Raw genomic sequence first — 23,792 nt, 5'->3', positions numbered from 1 at the left:
GAAATACGCGAAGGAGAGGAGGCCAGAGGGGGCTGTGGGCCCCCTCCCCACAAGGCGGCGCGACCAGGCCTTGGCCCGCGCCGGCCTGTGAGGTGGGCCCACGGCGGCCCTCCTCGGCTCCCCCTTCTGGCTCCCTTCGTCTTCTGGAAAAATAGGAATTTTCATATAATTTCCGTCAATTGTTGATCTTCCGAAATATTGCATTCTGACGGTGTTTTTTCCAGCAGAATCCTGACTCCGGTGCGCGATCCTCCAATAATCATGAAACATGCAAAATAGATGAAATAACATAAGTATCATCTCCAAATACGAAATATATCAATGAATAACAGCAAATTATGATATAAAATAGTGATGCAAATTGGACGTATCAACTCCCCCCAAGCTTAGACTTCGCTTGTCCCCAAGCGAAACTGAACTCGGTAAACAGGACCACATGTTTATGGAGTGAAGAGTCGATAAATAAAATACGGACAAGAAGCATCATATTCATTCACACAAGACATTCTAGTAAACAACTTCCTCATATAATTCAACTTGAAACAAGTATAAGGTAATCACAAATAAAGGTGCATAAGAAATCATAGTTGGTGATGGCAAACTTCGTTCTTGGTCAGAGAACAATTAACAGGTTATACTTATCTATCGAGCAGCGCTCTCATGTTAAAGTTTATATGGCACAACTTGCATACTTAATCATAATAATCTCCTCATAATCATTGATAACTTCCAAAGCTATATTCATTCGGATAAAACTTGTACTAAACAAGGAAGAGTAAGAGACATGATGAAGTAAATCACAATATAGATGGTTTGATCACAACAACTCAAATGCTTGCTTAAGATGGAGGGAAATAGGTTTACTGACTCAACATAAAGTAAAAGACAGGCCCTTCGCAGAGGGAAGCAGGGATTAAATCATGTGCTAGAGCTTTTTCAGTTTTGAAATCATATAAAGAGAGTAAAAGTAACATTTTGAGAGGTGTTTTTTGTTGTCAACGACTGGTAGCGGGTACTCTAACCCCCTTGCCAGACAAACTCTCGAAGAGCGGCTCCCATACAGTTTTATTTTTGGTTGACACTCCTTCCAACCTTTGCTTTCTCAAGCCATGGCTAACCGAATCCTCGGGTGCATGCCAACAATCTCATACCATGAAGGAGTGCCTTTTTATTTTAGTTTTATTTAGATGACACTCCTCCCCACCTTTGCTTTCTCAAGCCATGGCTAACCGAATCCTCGGGTGCAGTCCAATAATCACATACCATGGAGGAGTGTCTATTTATAAAATTATGAAGGTTAATTAATCGGGGCTGGGAACCCCATTGCCAGCTCTTTTTGCAAAGTTATTGGATAAGTGGATGAAGCCACTAGTCCATTGGTGAAAGTCGCCCAACAAGATTGAAAGATAAAACACCACATACTTCCTCATGAGCTATAAAACATTGACAAAAATAAGAGGTAGTAAATTTAGAATTGTTTAAAGGTAGCACACGAAGTATTTACTTGGAATGGCAGAAAATACCATGTAGTAGGTAGTTATGGTGGACACAAATGGCATAGGTTCGGGTTAAGGTTTGGATGTACGAGAAGCATTCCTTCTCAGTACAGGTTTTTGGCTAGCAAGGTTAATTAGCAAGCACAAGAGTTGAGGGAAACAAACAAATATACATGTGATAGAAACAATCATGCATCCTCCTTGTAAGCACAAACAATTTTAACTTCAGAATAATAAGCTATGAGCTAACAAGAAAGGAAAACAATGAAACAACTACATGTATTTCTCTTTTCTACTTAAACCTCAAAGTGTTGTTGCTATTGACCAATGCTAAGTTTGCCAAAAACAAATAGATTAACTCTATGCTCCCAAAGTGGTACCAATACTAATAACAAGATCAATCATATAATAGGGATTGCAAACTAAAATAAGATGTGTAATATGTAAATGATAAGACTTCTCATTAATATTCCATAACGATAACTCACACCAAGGGATACATAGACAACCAACTAAAGGAGAGATACTTCCACACCGCAACCCATCTTATATGATAACTTCCCTACTCATGATATGACACTACTTGACAGTAAAAAGTAAAAGGTAGTGATGATGTGTGATACGTCTCTGACGTATCGATAATTTCTTATGTTCCATGCGACATTATTGATGATATCTACATGTTTTATGCATACTTTACATCATATTTATGCATTTTCTGGAACTAACCTATTAACAAGATGCCGAAGAGCCAGTTGTTGTTTTCTGCTGTTTTTGGTTTCAGAAATCCTAGTAAGGAAATATTCTCGGAATTGGACGAAATCAACGCCCAGGGGCCTATTTTCACACGAAGCTTCCAGAAGACCGAAGAGTCAACGAAGTGGGGCCACGAGGTGGCCAGGAGGTAGGGCGGCGCGGCCCAGCCCTTGGCCGCGCCGGCCTGTCTCCTGGGCCCCTCGCGACGCCCCTTGACCTGCCCTTCCGCCTACAAATAGCCTTCGTCGCGAAACCCCCAGTACCGAGAGCCACGATACGGAAAACCTTCCAGAGACGCCGCCGCCGCCAATCCCATCTCGGGGGATTCAGGAGATCGCCTCCGGCACCCTGCCGGAGAGGGGATTCATCTGCCGGAGGACTCTACGCCACCATGGTCGCCTCCGGAGTGATGAGTGAGTAGTTCATCCCTGGACTATGGGTCCATAGCAGTAGCTAGATGGTTGTCTTCTCCTCATTGTGCTTAATTGTCGGATCTTGTGAGCTATCGAACATGATCAAGATCATCTATCTGTAATGCTATATGTTGTGTTTGTTGGGATCCGATGAATAGAGAATACTATGTTATGTTGTCAATTTATATCTATGTGTTGTTTATGATCTTGCATGCTCTCCGTTATTAGTAGAGGCTCTGGCCAAGTTTTTGCTAGTAACTCCAAGAGGGGGTATTTATGCTCGATAGTGGGTTCATGTCTCCGTGAATCTGGGGGAGTGACAGAAACCTCTAAGGTTATGGATGTGCTGTTGCCACTAGGGATAAAACATTGATGCTATGTCCGAGGATGTAGTTATTGATTACATTACGCGCAATACTTAATGCAATTGTCTGTTGTTAGCAACTTAATACTGGAGGGGGTTCGGATGATAACCTGAAGGTGGACTTTTTAGGCATAGATGCATGCTGGATAGCGGTCTATGTACTTTGTCGTAATGCCCAATTAAATCTCACAATACTCATCATAATATGTATGTGCATGGTCATGCCCTCTCCATTTGTCAATTGCCCAACTGTAATTTGTTCACCCAACATGCTATTTATCTTATGGGAGAGACAGCTCTAGTGAACTGTGGACCCCGGTCCAATTCTCTATACTGAAATACAATCTACTGCAATTGTTCTACTGTTTTCTGCAAACAATCATCTTCCACACTATACATCTAATCCTTTGTTACAGCAAGCCGGTGAGATTGACAACCTCGCTGTTTCGTTGGGGCAAAGTACTTGGTTTGTGTTGTGCAGGTTCCACGTTGGCGCCGGAATCCCTGGTGTTGCGCCGCACTACATCTCGCCGCCATCAACCTTCACGTGCTTCTTGACTCCTACTGGTTCGATTAAACCTTGGTTTCTTACTGAGGGAAACTTGCCGATGTGCGCATCACACCTTCCTCTTGGGGTTCCCAACGGACGCGTGTCGAACGGAAAGACAACACGTCAACCACGCGCATCAAGCAAAATTTCTGGCGCCGTTGCCGGGGAGATCAAGACACGCTGCAAGGGGAGTCTCCACATCGCAATCTCTTTACTTTGTTTTTGTCTTGCTTTACTTTATTTACTACTTTGTTTGCTGCACTAAAACAAAATACAAAAAAATTAGTTGCTAGTTTTACTTTATTTACTGTCTTGCACTCTATATCAAAAACACAAAAAAATTAGTTACTTGCATTTACTTTATCTAGTTTGCTTTATTTACTACTGCTAAAATGGGTACTCCTGAAAATACTAAGTTGTGTGACTTCACAACCACAAATAATAATGATTTCTTATGCACACCTATTGCTCCACCTGCTACTACAGCAGAATTTTTTGAAATTAAACCCGCTTTACTAAATCTTGTTATGCAAGAGCAATTTTCTAGTGTTAGTTCTGATGATGCTGCTGCCCATCTCAATAATTTTGTTGAACTTTGTGAAATGCAAAAGTATAAAGATGTAGATGGTGACATTATAAAATTAAAATTGTTCCCTTTCTCATTAAGAGGAAGAGCTAAAGATTGGTTGCTATCTCTGCCTAAGAATAGTATTGATTCATGGACTAAATGCAAGGATGCTTTTATTGGTAGATATTATCCCCCTGCTAAAATTATATCTTTGAGGAGTAGCATAATGAATTTTAAACAATTGGATACTGAGCATGTTGCACAAGCATGGGAAAGAATGAAATCTTTGGTTAAAAATTGCCCAACCCATGGACTGACTACTTGGATGATCATCCAAACCTTTTATGCAGGACTGAATTTTTCTTCGCGGAACCTATTGGATTCAGCTGCTGGAGGTACCTTTATGTCCATCACTCTTGGTGAGGCAACAAAGCTTCTTGATAATATGATGATTAATTACTCTGAATGGCACACGGAAAGAGCTCCACAAGGTAAGAAGGTAAATTCTGTCGAAGAAACCTCTTCCTTGAGTGATAAGATTGATGCTATTATGTCTATGCTTGTGAATGATAGGACAAATGTTGATCCTAATAATGTTCCGTTAGCTTCATTGGTTGCACAAGAAGAACATGTTGATGTAAACTTCATTAAAAGTAATAATTTCAACAACAATGCTTACCGGAACAATTCTAGTAACAACTATAGGCCATATCCTTATAATAATGGCAACGGCTATGGTAATTCTTATGGGAATTCTTACAACAATAATAGGAACACACCCCCTGGACTTGAATCTATGCTTAAAGAATTTATTAGTACACAAACTGCTTTCAACAAATCTGTTGAAGAAAAGCTTGGGAAAATTGATATACTTGCTTCTAAAGTCGATAGTCTTGCTGCTGATGTTGATCTTTTGAAATCGAAAGTTATGCCTCATGAGAATCATAATAATAAAATTGTTACTACAGCAAATGCCATCCAAGTTAGAATTAATGAGAATATAAGATTGATGGCCGAATTGCGTGCTAGGTGGGAAAGAGAAGAAAATGAAAAAGAAGATAATATAGCTAAAGTTTGGACTATTACCACCATCAGTAATGCTAATGCTACATATGTTGCTGCACCTCCTACTATTAATAATAAAAGAATTGGTGTTAGCAATGTTTCCACTTCAAATGCAAAGCGCGAAAAACTGCCTGAAACTGCTAAAACTGCTGAAACTGCCTGTGATAAAACTGCTGAAATTTTTTCCAACATTGGGGATGATGATCCCATTGCTTTAGATTATAATGGTTTAAATTTTGATGATTGCTACATCTCTGAAGTTATAAAGTTCTTACAAAAACTTGCTAAGAGTCCTAATGCTAGTGCTATAAATTTGGCTTTCGCGAAACATATTACAAATGCTCTCATAAAAGCTAGAGAAGAGAAACTAGAACGCGAAACTTCTATTCCTAGGAAGCTAGAGGATGGTTGGGAGCCCATCATTAAGATGAAGGTCAATGACTTTGATTGTAATGCTTTATGTGATCTTGGTGCAAGTATTTCTGTTATGCCTAAGAAAATTTATAATATGCTTAACTTGCCACCATTGAAAAATTGTTATTTGGATGTTAATCTTGCTGATCATTCTACAAAGAAACCTTTGGGGAAAGTTGATAATGTTCGCATTACCGTTAACAATAACCTTGTCCCCGTTGATTTTGTTGTCTTGGATATTGAATGCAATGCATCTTGTCCCATCATATTGGGAAGACCTTTTCTTCGAACTGTTGGTGCTATCATTGATATGAAGGAAGGTAATATTAAATATCAATTCCCTCTCAAGAAAGGTATGGAACACTTCCCTAGAAAGAGAATGAAGTTACCTTTTGATTCTATTATTAGAACAAATTATGATGTTGACACTTCGTCTCTTGATAATACTTGATATACACTTTCTGCGCCTAGCTGAAAGGCGTTAAAGAAAAGCGCTTATGGGAGACAACCCATTTTTTTACTACAGTACCTTTGTTTTTATTTTGAGTCTTGGAAGTTGTTTACTACTGTAGCAACCTCTCCTTATCTTAGTTTTGTGCATTGTTGTGCCAAGTAAAGTCGTTGATAGTAAGGTTCATACTAGATTTGGATTACTGCGCAGAAACAGATTTCTTTGCTGTCACGAATCTGGGCAAAATTCTCTGTAGGTAACTCAGAAAATTATGCCAATTTACGTGAGTGATCCTCAGATATGTACGCAACTTTCATTCAATTTGAGCATTTTCATTTGAGCAAGTCTGGTGCCTCAATAAAATTCGTCTTTACGAACTGTTCTGTTTTGACAGATTCTGCCTTTTATTTCGCATTGCCTGTTTTGATATGCTCGATGGATATTTCGATTTCATTGACTTTCAGTAGCTTTGTGCAATGTCCAGAAGTGTTAAGAATGATTATGTCACCTCTGAACATGTATATTTTGATTGTGCACTAACCCTCTAATGAGTTGTTTTGAGTTTGGTGTGAAGGAAGTTTTCAAGGATCAAGAGAGGGAGATGATACAACATGATCAAGGAGAGTGAAAGCTCTAAGCTTGGGGATGCCCCGGTGGTTCATCCCTGCATATATCAAGAAGACTCAAACGTCTAAGCTTGGGGATGCCCAAGGCATCCCCTTCTTCATCGACAACATTATCAGGTTCCTCCCCTGAAACTATATTTTTATTCCGTCACATCTTATGTGCTTTGCTTGGAGCGTCGGTTTGTTTTTGTTTTTGTTTTGTTTGAATAAAATGGATCCTAGCATTCTTTGTGTGGGAGAGAGACACGCTCCGCTGTTGCATATGGACAAGTATGTCCTTAGGCTTTACTCATAGTATTCATGGCGAAGTTTCTTCTTCGTTAAATTATTATATGTTTGAAATTGGAGAATGATACATGTAGTAATTTGCTATAATGTCTTGGATAATGTGATACTTGGCAATTGTTGTGCTCATGTTTAAGCTCTTGCATCATATACTTTGCACTTATTAATGAAGAAATACATAGAGCATGCTAAAATTTGGTTTGCATATTTGGTCTCTCTAAGGTCTAGATAATTTCTAGTATTGAGTTTGAACAACAAGGAAGACGGTGTAGAGTCTTATAATGTTTACAATATGTCTTTTATGTGAGTTTTGCTGCACCGGTTCATCCTTGTGTTTGTTTCAAATAGCCTTGCTAGCCTAAACCTTGTATCGAGAGGGAATACTTCTCATGCATCCAAATACTTGAGCCAACCACTATGCCATTTGTGTCCACCATACCTACCTACTACATGGTATTTCTCCGCCATTCCAAAGTAAATTGCTTGAGTGCTACCTTTAAACAATTCAAAATTTGTTACCTCTGATTTGTGTCAATGTTTTATAGCTCATGAGGAAGTATGTGGTGTTTATCTTTCAATCTTGTTGGGCAACCTTCACCAATGGACTAGTGGCTTCATCCGCTTATCCAATAATTTTGCAAAAAGAGCTGGCAATGGGATTCCCAGTCCCAAATTAATTAATAAAAATAGACACTCCTCCATGGTATGTGATTGTTGGACGGCACCCGAAGGATTCGGTTAGCCATGGCTTGAGAAAGCAAAGGTGGGGAGGAGTGTCATCATAATAAAACTAAAATAAAAAGGCACTCCTTCATGGTATGAGATTGTTGGCAGGCACCCGAAGGATTCGGTTAGCCATGGTTTGTGAAAGAAAGGTTGGGAGGAGTGCCACACAAAAATAAAATAAAATGGGAGCCGCTCTTTGAAGGTTTGTCTGGCAAGGGGGTTAGAGTACCCACTACCATTCGTTGACAACAACAAACACCTCTCAAAATTTTACTTTTATTGCTCTCTATATGTTTTCAAAATCAAAGCTCTAGCACAAATATAGCAATCGATGCTTTCCTCTTTGAAGGACCATTCTTTTACTTTTATGTTGAGTCAGTTCACCTATCTCTCCCCATCTCAAGAAGCAAACACTTGTGTGAACTGTGCATTGATTCCTACATATTTGCATATTGCACTTGTTATATTACTCTACATTGAAAATTATCCATGAGATATACATGTTATAAGTTGAAAGCAACCGCTGAAACTTCATCTTCCTTTGTGTTGCTTCAATACCTCTACTATGATTTATTGCTTTATGAGTTAACTCTTATGCAAGACTTATTGATGCTTGTCTTGGAAGTACTATTCATGAAAAGTCTTTGCTATATGATTCAATTGTGTACTCATGTCATTTACATTGTTTTGATCGCTGCATTCATTACATATGCTTTACAATAGTATGATCAAGGTTATGATGGCATGTCACTCCAGAAATTATCTTTTTTATCGTTTACACCGCCTGGACGAGCAGAAACTAAGCTTGGGGATGCTGATACGTCTCCGACGTATCGATAATTTCTTATGTTCCATGCCACATTATTGATGATATCTACATGTTTTATGCATACTTTACATCATATTTATGCATTTTCTGGAACTAACCTATTAACAAGATGCCGAAGAGCCAGTTGCTGTTTTCTGCTGTTTTTGGTTTCAGAAATCCTAGTAAGGAAATATTCTCGGAATTGGACGAAATCAACGCCCAGGGGTCTATTTTCACACGAAGCTTCCAGAAGACCAAAGAGTCAACGAAGTGGGGCCACGAGGTGGCCAGGAGGTAGGGCGGCGCGGCCCAGCCCTTGGCCGTGCCGGCCTGTCTCCTGGGCCCCTCGCGACGCCCCTGGACCTGCCCTTCCGCCTACAAATAGCCTTCGTCGCGAAACCCCCAGTACCGAGAGCCACGATACGGAAAACCTTCCAGAGACGCCGCCGCCGCCAATCCCATCTCGGGGGATTCAGGAGATCTCCTCCGGCACCCTGCCGGAGAGGGGATTCATCTCCCGGAGGACTCTACGCCGCCATGGTCGCCTCCGGAGTGATGAGTGAGTAGTTCACCCCTGGACTATGGGTCCATAGCAGTAGCTAGATGGTTGTCTTCTCCTCATTGTGCTTAATTGTCGGATCTTGTGAGCTGCCGAACATGATCAAGATCATCTATCTGTAATGCTATATGTTGTGTTTGTTGGGATCCGATGAATAGAGAATACTATGTTATGTTGATTATCAATTTATATCTATGTGTTCTTTATGATCTTGCATGCTCTCCGTTATTAGTAGAGGCTCTGGCCAAGTTTTTGCTAGTAACTCCAAGAGGGGGTATTTATGCTCAATAGTGGGTTCATGTCTCCGTGAATCTGGGGGAGTGACAGAAACCTCTAAGGTTATGGATGTACTGTTGCCACTAGGGATAAAACATTGATGCTATGTCCGAGGATGTAGTTATTGATTACATTACGCGTAATACTTAATGCAATTGTCTGTTGTTAGCAACTTAATACTGGAGGGGGTTAAGATGATAACCTGAAGGTGGACTTTTTAGGCATAGATGCATGCTGGATAGCGGTCTATGTACTTTGTCGTAATGCCCAATTAAATCTCACAATACTCATCATAAATATGTATGTGCATGGTCATGCCCTCTCTATTTGTCAATTGCCCAACTGTAATTTGTTCACCCAACATGTTATTTATCTTATGGGAGAGACACCTCTAGTGAACTGTGGACCCCGGTCCAATTCTCTATACTGAAATACAATCTACTGCAATTGTTCTACTGTTTTCTGCAAACAATCATCTTCCACACTATACATCTAATCCTTTGTTACAGCAAGCCGGTGAGAGTGACAACCTCGCTGTTTCGTTGGGGCAAAGTACTTGGTTTGTGTTGTGCAGGTTCCACGTTGGCGCCGGAATCCCTGGTGTTGCGCCGCACTACATCTCGCCGCCATCAACCTTCACGTGCTTCTTGACTCCTACTGGTTCGATTAAACCTTGGTTTCTTACTGAGGGAAACTTGCCGCTGTGCGCATCACACCTTCATCTTGGGGTTCCCAACGGACGCGTGTCGAACGGAAAGACAACACGTCAACCACGCGCATCAATGTGATACCGCGGCACTCCCCCAAGCTTGGAACAAACCAAGGGGATGACCGATGATGAATTACTCCTTCGGCGATGGTGGTGATGAATTCCCATCATCAGACTTCCAAGGAAGAGGCTCTCCATCAACAAACGACATCTTGGTCTCGGGGATCCTGAAACTAGCAGCATAGCTTATGTGTTTAAACCTGTTTTCATACTCACAGTTCTGATTCTGAACGTCATAGAGTTGAGCTTGGAGTTTGTTGGTGGTGTCGTGAAGCGAGAGGATGTCGTCCCACAGCTTTGCAGTCTCCTTCTTGTGTGCATCAATGAGTTCAGATACAATCTTGTGCAAGATGTCCACTTCACGCTCAACCATCTTCTTATAGTTGAAGACCTCTTGTTCTAGCTTCTCCATCCGGTCTTCTAAGCTTCCTTCTCCTTTAGGACCCTGGACATCTTTGATCTGCAACTCTCCATCAACGAGTAGCAGCTCCTTGGGGTGCATCTTCAGCTCGTTCATGTACAGGTTGACGACGTCCTCGCAGAAGCCGTCCCTCGGAGTTTCCGACGAAGACATGATGGCTCTAGATCCGAAGTAGATCCTGGCAGAAAACAGCTCGAAACAAAACACGTCGAGAAAACGATATACGGACCTCCAGGGGTCTGGGGGATTATATAGCAGGTATTTTCATGACAAAAGGAAAGTACCAGGTCGAACCAGAGTCGGAGAGGGGCGACGAGGTGGCCACCTCATAGGGCGGCGCGGCCAGGCTGGGGCCCGCGCCGGCCTATGGGCCGGGGCACACCCTCGTGCGTCTCTTTCACTCCGTTTCGATCTCGTAATTTTTCATATTTACCAAAAACAGCAAAAACATTGTTCGGAAAGTAAAACGTGAACTTTTATTACCAGTACTATTACCTATTCAAAGTCGAACTCTGGCGGACTGTCAATTTGTCCTTTGATAAAAGCCTCCGGTGTTTCCACTCGAATAACATCAACATCTTCATTATAAGAATCACCTGAGATATAATGCTTGAGTCTTTGTCCATTCACCACTTGTGTGGCATCGCCTTGGAGAGAACTAATTTTAATTGCTCCTAAACGATACACCTCCTCAACGACATATGGTCCTTCCCATTTCGAGAGTAATTTCCCTGCAAAGAATCTGAGACGAGACCGATACAATAGGACTTTATCCCCAATGTTAAATTCTCTTTTGATAATTCTTCTATCATGCCATTTCTTAACTTTCTCTTTAAAGAGTTTAGCATTTTCATAAGCTTCACTTCTCCATTCATCTAGAGAACTCAATTGTAGCAACCTCTTCTTACCGGCTAGTTTAAGATCTTTATTTAATTCTCTTACAGCCCAATAAGCTTTGTGCTCTAGTTCTAAAGGTAAATGACAAGCTTTTCCATAGACCATTTTATAAGGTGACATACCCATGGGATTTTTATAAGCAGTTCTATAAGCCCATAGTGCTTCCTTCAATTTGCTAGCCCAATTCTTTCTAGTTTTATTAACAGTCTTTTCCAAGATAGATTTAATCTCTCTATTTGATAGTTCTACTTGCCCACTAGTTTGAGGATGATAAGCGGAAGCAATTCTATGATTAATACCATATTTAGCAAGAGTTTTCCTAAAACCACCATGAATAAAATGAGAACCTCCATCAGTCATAATATATCTAGGAACTCCAAATCGAGGAAAAATAATATCTAAAAGCATTCTTAAAGAGGTCTCACCATTAGCACTTTTTGTAGGTATGGCTTCCACCCATTTAGTAACATAATCAATAGCAACAAGTATATGAGTGTTACCTTCTGAAGAGGGAAAAGGCCCCATAAAGTCAAATCCCCAACAATCAAACGGTTCAATAACAAGAGTATAATTCATAGGCATTTCATTGCGTCTGGAGATATTACCAACCCTTTGACATTCATCACAAGATAAAATAAACTTCCTTGCATCCTTGAAGAGAGTTGGCCAATAAAAACCTGATTGTAGAACCTTTTGCGCGGTTCTATCTCCGGCGTGATGTCCTCCATAAGCGCTACCATGACATTTACTCAATATCTCTTGTTGTTCATATTCGGGAACACATCTTCGCAGAATACCATCCACTCCTTCTTTATATAAGTGTGGGTCATCCCAGAAATAATGCCTCAAGTCATAAAAGAATTTCCTCCTTTGCTGGGCTGAAAAGGTTGGAGGCAAGTACTTGGAAACAATAAAGTTAGCATAATCAGCATACCAAGGACTGTCTCGCGAGCTCACCTTTATTACAGCCAATTGTTCATTTGGAAAACTATCATTAACAGGAACAGGATCATAAGAAATATTTTCCAATCTAGACAAATTATCAGCAACAGGATTATCACCACCTTTCCTATCTACAATATGTAAATCAAATTCTTGCAACAGAAGTACCCATCTAATAAGCCTTGGCTTAGCATCTTTATTTTGCATAAGGTATCTAATTGCAGCATGATCATTATAAAATTGTAACTTTTGAATCAACAATATAAGATCTAAACTTATCACAAGCAAAGACTACAGCTAACAATTCTTTTTCAGTAGTAGCATAATTTCTTTGAGCAGCATCAAGAGTTTTACTAGCATAATGAATAACATTCAATTTTTTATCTACTCGCTGTCCAAGAACAGCGCCTACAGCAAAATCACTAGCAACACACATAATTTCAAATGGTAAGTTCCAATCAGGTGGTTCAACTATAGGAGCAGTTGTTAAGGCTTTCTTTAGAGTTTCAAAAGCTTCCTTACAATCATCATCAAAAACAAAAGGTACATCTTTTTGAAGAAGATTAGTAAGAGGCTTTGAAAGTTTGGAGAAGTCTTTAATAAACCTCCTATAAAACCTAGCGTGACCAAGAACACTACGAATACCTTTAACATCCCTAGGATAGGGCATCTTCTCAATTGCTTCAACTTTAGCTCTATCAACTTCAATACCTCTCTCGGAAATTTTATGTCCCAATACAATTCCTTCATTAACCATAAAGTGGCATTTCTCCCAATTAAGAACAAGGTTAGTTTCTTCACATCTCTGCAAAACTTTATCAAGGTTCCGCAAGCAATTATCAAAAGAATTCCCATAGACGGAAAAATCGTCCATGAATACTTCTACAATACTCTCGCAAAAGCCATGAAAAATAGCAGACATGCATCTTTGAAAAGTAGCAGGGGCATTACATAAACCAAAAGGCATACGTCTATAAGCATAAGTTCCATAGGGACAAGTGAAAGTGGTTTTCTCTTGATCCTTAGTTTTAACAGCAATTTGTGAAAACCCAGAATAACCATCAAGAAAGCAAAAATGAGTATTTTTGGATAACCTTTCTAACATTTGATCAATAAAAGGCAAAGGGTAATGATCTTTCTTAGTAACCTTATTAACTTTCCGATAATCAATGCACATTCTATACCCTACAACTACTCTTTGAGGGATGAGCTCATCATTATCATTAGGCACAACAGTCATTCCTCCTTTCTTAGGAACACAATGCACAGGACTAACCCATCTACTATTAGCAATAGGATATATAATACAAGCTTCAAGAAGTCTTAATACCTCATTTCTTACCACATCCTTCATCTTAGGAATTAGACGACGCTGATGTTCAACAACAGGCTTTGCATCATCTTCCATATTAATGGCATGTTGGCAAATAGAGGGAGAAATCCCCTTCAAGTCATCAAGAGTGTAGCCAATAGCTCCTCGGTGTTTCTTCAATATTTCCAATAACCTTTCTTCTTCAAACTCTGAAAGCTTAGAACTAATAATAACGGGATATATTTTCTTATCATCGATATGAGTATATTTAAGATTATCAGGCAATGGTTTAAATCAAAGACAGGATCTTCCTTTGGTGGTGGTGTTGTACCCAGATCTTCTACCGGTAAATCATGCTTAAGAATAGGTTGACGAAGGAAAATTTCATCAAGCTCATTTCTTTCTTCCCTAAAAACTTCACTCTCACTATTCTCCAAATATTGCTGCAAAGGATTATTAGGAGCAAGAGCAATAGATGCACACTGTTCAACTCTAAAATCATCATTAGGCGAATCAGCTTTATAAGGAGTTTTGGCAAATTTAGAGAAATTAAACTCATAAGACTCACCAGCAAATTTAGTCAAAATTTTCTCTTTCTTGCAATCTATAACAGCTCTACAAGTATTTAGAAAAGGTCTACCAAAAATGATAGGACAATATTTACTAGCAGCAGAACCAAGTACCAAAAAGTCAGCAGGATATTTAATCTTACCACATAGAACTTCCACATCTCGAACAATACCAATTGGAGAGATAGTTTCTCTATTAGCCAGCCGAATAACCACATCAATATCTTCAAGTTCGCAAGAACCAATTTCGTGCATAATCTCCGTGTAAAGCTCATAAGGAATAGCACTAATACTTGCACCAATATCACATAAACCATAATAACAATGATCACCAATTCTAACAGATAGCATAGGAACACTAGCTTTCTTAGACTTATTAGGATGTGAAACAATATTAGAAGCATCTTCACAGAAAATAATATGGCCATCTTCCACATTTTCAGTCACAAGATCTTTAACTATTGCAACAGCAGGTTCAACCTTTATTTGTTCTTCAGGTTCTATAGGTTTCTTTTCACTTTTATGAACCGCACTATTTATAACAGAGTACTCCTTCATTTTAGCAGGGAAAGGAGTTTTTTCAATGTAAGCTTCGGGAATAACATGATCAACAGTTTCAACTACAACACATTTATTTATAGATGAATCAATTTTATCTTTATACGGTTCATGATACTTATCAAAATTCTTCTTAGGCAATTCATAATGAGAGGCAAAGGCTTTATAAAGATTTGCAACGACTTGAGAATCAAGACCATAAGTAGCACTCATATTACGAAATTTATCAGTATCCATAAAAGCTTCAATGCATTTATAATCATAATTTATACCTGATTCTCTACCTTTGTCGTTCTCCCATCCTTCAGTATTCTCCTGGATCCTATTAAGAAGGTCCCTTTTAAACTCTTCTTTGTTGCGTGTAAATGATCCAGAACAAGAAGTATCCAGCAAGGTCTTGTCTTGAAAAGAAAGTCTTGCATAGAAATTATCAATAATAATATTACCAGGAAGCTCATGAATGGGGCATTTGAGCATTAAAGACTTCAATCTCCCCCACGCTTGGGAAATACTCTCTCCATCATGAGGCCAAAAATTATATATGCGGTTCCGATCTTTGTGAATTTCACTTGGAGGATAGAACTTAGAATAAAACCGGGGCACAATATCATTCCATTCAAGAGAATCCCCATTATCCAGTAATTTATACCAATGCGCCGCTTTACCAGACATCGATATAGAGAATAATTTCTTCCTCACTTCATCCATAGCAATACCTGCACACTTGAATAAACCGCATAATTCATGTAAGAACAGTAAATGATCTCCAGGGTGGACAGTTCCATCCCCTGTATAACGGTTATCCACAACACGTTCAATAATTTTCATAGGTACTTTGTATGGTATTTCTTCCTCACCTGGCGCCTCATCCACTACCTTTGCAGTAGTAGTAGATTTTCCAAATAAAAATTCAAGAGAAGATCTCTCCATAATGAATTATGGCAGCAGGCAGAAATAAAATCAGCACAAACAAGAAAGTTTCCCTTACCAATTCCACTTACCAATAGCGCTTCACTCCCCGGCAACGGCGCTAGAAAATAGTCTTGATGACCCACAAGTATAGGGGGTGTATCGTAGTATTTTCGATAAGTAAGAATATCGATCCCAACGAGGAGCAGAAGGTGTTGACAAGCAGTTTCGATGAAGGATTCACTGTAAATGCTCACAGACAAGTATTCAGGGGGTTTTGGTGTAGCAGATGAATAAAGTACGAGTAAGTAAGTGCGAGAGTAACAATTGCAGCGAGTGGCCCAATCCTTTTTAGCACAAAGGACAAGCCGGTTTGTTTACTTATAATGACCAAACGTTCTTGAGGACACACGGGATTTTAGTCTAGTGCTTTCGCTACATATGGCTAATTAATCTTCATTGTTTTGATAAGTGTTGTGTGGGTGAACCTATGCTAATGCACCGCCCTTCCTAGGACTAATACATACTTGTGATTATACCCCTTGCAAGCATCCGCAACTACAAGAAAGTAATTAAGATAAATCTAACCACAGCCTTAAACTCTGAGATCCTGTTGTCCCTCCTGCATCGATATACCAACGGGGGCTTAGGTTTCTGTCACTCCGGCAACCCCGCAATTGGCAAACGAGTACAAGATGTATTCCCCTAGGCCCATAAAGGTGAAGTATCATGTAGTCGACGTTCACATGACACCACTAGAAGAATAACACCACAACTTAAATATCATAACATTGAATATTACTCAACCATACTTCACTACTAACATTTAGACTTCACCCATGTCCTCAAGAACTAAACGAACTACTCACGAGATATCATATGGAACATGATCAGAGGTGATATGATGATGAATAACAATCTGAACATAAACCTTGGTTCAATGGTTTCACTCAATAGCATCAATAACAAGTAGAAATCAATACCGGGAGAGTTTCCCCTATCAAACAATCAAGATTCAACCCAAATTGTTACAGCGGTGACGATGTGCAGCGGTGGAGACGGCGGTGATGATGATGTAGATGATGACGATGGTGATGGAGATGATGTCCAGCTCGCTGACGGTGACGATGGCGTCGATTTCCCTCTTCGGGAGGGAATTTCCCCGGCGGATCTCAGCCTGCCGGAGACCTCTTTTCTCTCTGGTGTTCTCCGCCCCGCAGAGGCGGCTGTGACTCTTCGCGACTGTCCCCTGGAGCTTAGGTTTTCGGGACGAAGAAATACGCGAAGGAGAGGAGGCCAGAGGGGGCTGTGGGCCCCCTCCCCACAAGGCGGCGCGGCCAGGCCTTAGCCCGCGCAGGCCTGTGAGGTGGGCCCACGGCGGCCCTCCTCGGCTCCCCCTTCTGGCTCCCTTCGTCTTCTGGAAAAATAGGAATTTTCATATAATTTCCGTCAATTGTTGATCTTCCGAAATATTGCATTCTGACGGTGCTTTTTCCAGCAGAATCCTGACTCCGGTGCGCGATCCTCCAATAATCATGAAACATGCAAAATAGATGAAATAACATAAGTATCATCTCCAAATACGAAATATATCAATGAATAACAGCAAATTATGATATAAAATAGTGATGCAAATTGGACGTATCAGCTGTAAGAGAACTAAATAAAGATCCTAAACTAGCCGGTAAGAAGAGATTGCTACAATTGAGTTCTCTAGATGAATGGAGAAGTGAAGCTTATGAAAATGCTAAACTCTTTAAAGAGAAAGTTAAGAAATGACATTGTAGAAGAATTATCAAAAGAGAATTTAATGTTGGGGATAAAGTCCTATTGTATCGGTCTCGTCTCAGATTCTTTGCAGGGAAATTACTCTCGAAATGGGAAGGACCATATGTCATTGAGGAGGTATATCGTTCAGGGGCGATTAAAATTAGTTCTCTCCAAGGTGATGCCACACAAGTGGTGAATGGACAAAGACTCAAGCATTATATCTCAGGTGATTCTTATAATGAAGATGTTGATGTTATTCGAGTGGAAACTCCGGAAGCTTTCATCAAAGGACAAATTGACAGTCCGGTAGAATTCGACTTTGAATAGGTAACAGTACTGGTAATAAAAAGTTCGCGTTTTACTTTCCGAACAATGTTTTTGCTGTTTTTGGAAAATATGAAAAATTACGAGATCGAAACGGAGTGGAGGAGACGCACGAGGGCGTGCCCTCATAGGCCGGCGCGGGCCCCAGCCTGGCCGCGCTGCACTATGAGGAGAGCCCCTCGCTGCCCCTCTCCGACTCTGGTTCGACCTGGTACTTTCCTTTTGATGTAAAAATTCTTTCTATATAATCCCCCGGACCCCTGGAGGTCCGTATATCGTTTTCTCGACGTGTTTTGTTTCTAGCTGTTTCTGCCAGGATCTGTTTTCAATCTAGAAGCACCATGGTCTCCAACAACAAGGGCAAGGGGCTTTCGGATGAAGATATTCAAGATCCCGAGTGGAAAGAGGTGGACGAGAGCGTCAAGGAAGAAGATGAAGAAGAAGTGGAGGAAGACTCGCGTGCGTACCCGCGTGCTGCCATCGCAAGCATCGAGGTGGTGGAAAACCCTTTAAGTGCCAAGAGGAGCGCAAGAATTCTCACCGGAGGAAGGGTTCCACGTCACTACCTAGCTCCAAAGACGTCTTCTCCAAGCACTTACCATCCCTTCCGCAATCTAATTTACAATAGTCAAATTGAAAGGACTCCCAAGGCAGCATTGCCTAGCAATTGGGATATAGATCGTTCTAACACTGCAGGAAGGGTGAAGCCTGAAGCTGAAGAGTGGGGGAATAACTCCAAGAGTTGGGACTCGCCATCGGACATACTTCTTAGCCGCGTCGAGCATAATTCGGAGATGATCCGTGATACGCGTACAACACGCGTCCGTTGGGAACCCCAAGAGGAATTTGTGATGCGTACAGCGGCAAGTTTTCCCTCAGTAAGAAACCAAGGTTTATCGAACCAGTAGGAGCCAAGAAGCACGTTGAAGGTTGATGGCGGCGGAGTGTAGTGCGGCGCAACACCAGGGATTCCGGCGCCAACGTGGAACCTGCACAACACAACCAAATTACTTTGCCCCAACGTGACAGTGAGGTTGTCAATCTCACCGGCTTGCTGTAACAAAGGATTAGATGTATAGTGTGGATGATGATGTTTGCAGAAAACAGTAGAACAAGTATTGCAGTAGATTGTATTCGATGTAAAAGAATGGACCGGGGGTCCACAGTTCACTAGTGGTGTCTCTCCCATAAGATAAATAGCATGTTGGGTGAACAAATTACAGTTGGGAAATTGACAAATAAAGATGGCATGACAATGCACATACATGTTATGATGAGTAGTGTGAGATTTAATTGAGCATTACAACAAAGTACATAGACCGCTATCCAGCATGCATCTATGCCTAAAAAGTCCACCTTCAGGTTATCATCTGAACCCCTTCCAGTATTAAGTTGCAAACAACAGACAATTGCATTAAGTATGGTGCGTAATGTAATCAACAAATACATCCTTAGACATAGCATTGATGTTTTATCCCTAGTGTCAACAGCACATCCACAACCTTAGAACTTTCTCACATCGTCCTGCATTTAATGGAGGCATGAACCCACTATCGAGCATAAATACTCCCTCTTGGAGTTACAAGTAACGACTTGGCCAGAGCCTCTACTAATAACGGAGAGCATGCAAGATCATAAACAACACATAGATGATAGATTGATAATCAACATAACATAGCATTCACTATTCATCAGATCCCAACAAACGCAACATGTAGCATTACAAATAGATGATCTTGATCATGTTAGGCAGCTCACAAGATCCAACAATGATAGCACAATTAGGAGAAGACGACCATCTAGCTACTGCTATGGACCCATAGTCCAGGGGAGAACTACTCACTCATCACTCCGGAGGTGACCATGGCGGTGAAGAGTCCTCCGGGAGATGATTCCCCTCTCCGGCAGGGTGCCGGAGGCGATCTCCTGAATCCCCCGAGATGGGATTGGCGGCGGCGGCGTCTCTGGAAGGTTTTCCGTATCGTGGCTCTCGGTACTGGAGCTATTATCGACGAAGGCTTAAGTAGGCGGAAGGGTAGGTCAGGGGGCCACGCGAGGGGCCCACACACTAGGGCCGCGCGGCCCAAGCCTTGGCCGCGCCGCCCTGCTGTGCCGTCGCCTCGTCGCCCCACTTCGTTTCCCTTTTGGACTTCTGGGCGTTGATTTCGTCCAATTCCGAGAATATTTCCTTACTAGGATTTCTGAAATAAAAAACAGCAGAAAACAGCAACTGGCTCTTCGGCATCTTGTTAATAGGTTAGTGCCGGAAAATGCATAAATATGACATAAAGTGTGTATAAAACATGTAGGTATTGTCATAAAACAAGCATGGAACATAAGAAATTATCGATACGTTGGAGACGTATCAGCATCCCCAAGCTTAGTTCCTACTCGTCCTCGAGTAGGTAAACGATAACAAAGATAATTTCTGAAGTGACATGCTATCATAATCTTGATCAATACTATTGTAAGCACATGTAATGAATGCAGCAATTCGAAGCAATGGTAAAGACAATGGTTAAACAACTGAATCATATAGCAAAGACTTTTCATCAATAGTACTTTCAAGACAAGCATCAATAAGTCTTCCATTAGAGTTAACTCATAAAGCAGTAAATTCATAGTAAAGGCATTGAAACAACACAAAGGAAGATTAAGTTTCAGCGGTTGCTTTCAACTTGTAACATGTATATCTCATGGATAGTTGTCAACATAAAGTAATATGATGAATGCAAATATGCAAGTATGTAAGAATCAATGCACAGTTAACACAAGTGTTTGCTTCTAAGGTGGAAGGAAGTGGGTAAACTGACTCAACATGAAAGTAGAAGAATGGCCCTTCGAAGAGGGAAGCATGGATTGCTATATTTGTGCTAGAGCTTTTATTTTGAAAACAAGAAACAATTTTGTCAACGGCAGTAATAAAGCATATGTATTATGTAAATTATATCCTACAAGTTGCAAGCCTCATGCATAGATTACCAATAGTGCCCGCACCTTGTCCTAATTAGCTTGGATTACCTGGATTATCACTGCAATACATATGTTTTAACCAAGTATCACAAAGGGGTACCTCTATGCCGCCTGTACAAAGGTCTAAGGAGAAAGCTCGCATTGGATTTCTCGCTTTTGATTATTCTCAACTTAGACATCCATACCGGGACAACATAGACAATAGATAATGGACTCCTCTTTAATGCATAAGCATTCAACAACAAATAATATTCTCATAAGAGATTGAGGATTGTTGTCCAAAATTGAAACTTCCACCATGGATCATGGCTTTAGTTAGCGGCACAATGTTCTTCTCTAACAATATGCATGCTCAAACCATTCAACTCATGGTAAATCGCCCTTACTTCAGACAAGACGAACATGCATAGCAACTCACATGATATTCAACAAAGGGTAGTTGATGGCGTCCCCAGGAACATGGCTATCTCACAACAAGCAACTTAATAAGAAATAAGATACATAAGTACATATTCATTACCACAATAGTTTTTAGGCTATTTTTCCCATGAGCTATATATTGCAAAGACAAAGGATAGAAATTTAAAGGTAGCACTCAAGCAATTTACTTTGGAATGGCAGAGAAATACCATGTGGTAGGTAGGTATGGTGGACACAAATGGCATAGTATTTGGCACAAGGATTTGGATGGACGAGAAGTAATCCCTCTCAATACAAGGCTTAGGCTAGCAAGGTTGTTTGAAGCAAACACAAGTATGAACCGGTACAGTAAAACTCACATAAAAACATATTACAAGCATTATAAGACTCTACACCGTCTTCCTTGTTGTTCAAACCCTTACTAGAAAATATCTAGACCTTAGAGAGACCAATCATGCAAACCAAATTTAGCAAGCTCTATGTATTTCTTCACTAATAGGTGCAAAGTATATGATGCAAGAGCTTAAACATAATCCTTATGAGCACAAAAATTGCCAAGTATCAAATTATTCAAGACATTCTACCAATTATTACATGTAGCATTTCCCGTTTCCAACCATATAACAATTAACGAAGCAGTTTTAACCTTCGCCAAGAACATTATGAGTAAAGCCTAAGGACATATTTGTCCATATGCAACAGCGGAGCGTGTCTCTCTCCCACACAATGAATGCTAGGATCCAACTTTATTCAAACAAAACAAAAACAAAAAGCAAACAGACGCTCCAAGTAAAGCACATAAGATGTGACGGAATAAAAATATAGTTTCACTAGAGGAACCTGATATTGTTGTCGATGAAGAAGGGGATGCCTTGGGCATCCCCAAGCTTAGATGCTTGAGTCTTCTTGAAATATGCAGGGATGAACCACCGGGGCATCCCCAAGCTTAGAGATTTCACTCTCCTTGATCATATTGTATCATCCTCCTCTCTTGATCCTTGAAAACTTCCTCCACACCAAACTCAAAACAACTCATTAGAGGGTTAGTGCATAATCAAAATTCACATGTTCAGAGGTGACATAATCATTCTTAACACTTCTGGACATTGCACAAAGCTACTGCAAGTTAATGGAATAAAGAAATCCATCAAGCATAGCAAAATAGGCAATGCGAAATAAAAGGCAGAATCTGTCAAAACAGAACAGTCCGTAAAGACGAATTTTTAAGGTGCACCAGACTTGCTGAGATGAAAATGCTTAAATTGAATGAAAGTTGCGTACATATCTGAGGATCACTCACGTAAATTGGCAGAATTTTCTGAGTTACCTACAGAGAATTCAACCCAAATTCGTGACAGCAAGAAATCTGTTTCTGCGCAGCAATCCAAATCTAGTATGAACCTTACTATCAAAGACTTTACTTGGCACAACAATGCAACAAAATTAAGATAAGGAGAGGTTGCTACAGTAGTAACAACTTCCAAGACTCAAATATAAAACAAAAGTGCAGAAGTAAAATCATGGGTTGTCTCCCATAAGCGCTTTTCTTTAACGCCTTTCAGCTAGGCACAGAAAGTGTGTATCAAGTGTTATCAAGAGATGATGCATCAACGGCGGGGTTTGGAGTTTTCTCCACTATGCATTGTATCTTATATATGTAAGTTTTAGAGGCTCCCTTTTCATTAGTCTTAGGCTTGCTATTCTCATCAAACAAATTTTCAGGGACAAGCCAACCATAATTATTTTCTAGAGCTTCATGCATTCCTAGGAGCTTACTAGGTATCGGTGCTTTAATCTCCCCACCATCATTAACATTATTAGTGTACCTTATTCTATCCATGTCCATCTTTTCAAGTGTTCTTTTAAAATCGGTGAACAAACCAAGCCTCTTATGCTTAATAAAAACTTTTCTAGCTTCTTTAGCTATATCCTCAAATTCTCGAACAAGGACTTTTAAAACAAAATCTCTCTTTTCTCCCCTCTCCATATCAGAAAGTGTAAGAAACATGTGTTGTATCATGGGGTTGAGACTAATAAATCTAGTTTCCATCATGTGTACCAAACAGGCAGAGGCACTTTCATAGGAAGGGACAGTTTTTGCCAAGGGTATATCTTCAAGATCTTCATCCATGCTAACATGGGTGAAAAATTCTTCTATATTATCTCTTCCAATGATAGACCATTGTCCTACCGGTATATCTTTCAAAGTAAACTTAGGAGGGAACATGATGAAATAAACAAAAAGCAAATAAAGTAAATGCAAGTAACTAATTTTTTTGTGTTTTTAATATGGAGAACGCAAACAAGATAATAAATAAAGTAAAGCTAGCAACAATTTTTTTTATTTTGATATAATGCAGCAAACAAAATAGTAAACAACACGCGTCCGTTGGGAACCCCAAGAGGAAGGTGTGATGCGTACAGCGGCAAGTTTTCCCTCAGTAAGAAACCAAGGTTTATCGAACCAGTAGGAGCCAAGAAGCACGTTGAAGGTTGATGGCGGCGGAGTGTAGTGCGGCGCAACACCGTGATTTCGGCGCCAACGTGGAACCTGCACAACACAACCAAATT

The sequence above is a fragment of the Lolium perenne genome, chromosome 1 (genome assembly GCF_019359855.2).
Source record: "Lolium perenne isolate Kyuss_39 chromosome 1, Kyuss_2.0, whole genome shotgun sequence".
NCBI classification, from domain to species: domain Eukaryota; kingdom Viridiplantae; phylum Streptophyta; class Magnoliopsida; order Poales; family Poaceae; genus Lolium; species Lolium perenne.
This window is presented reverse-complemented; position numbering follows the sequence as displayed.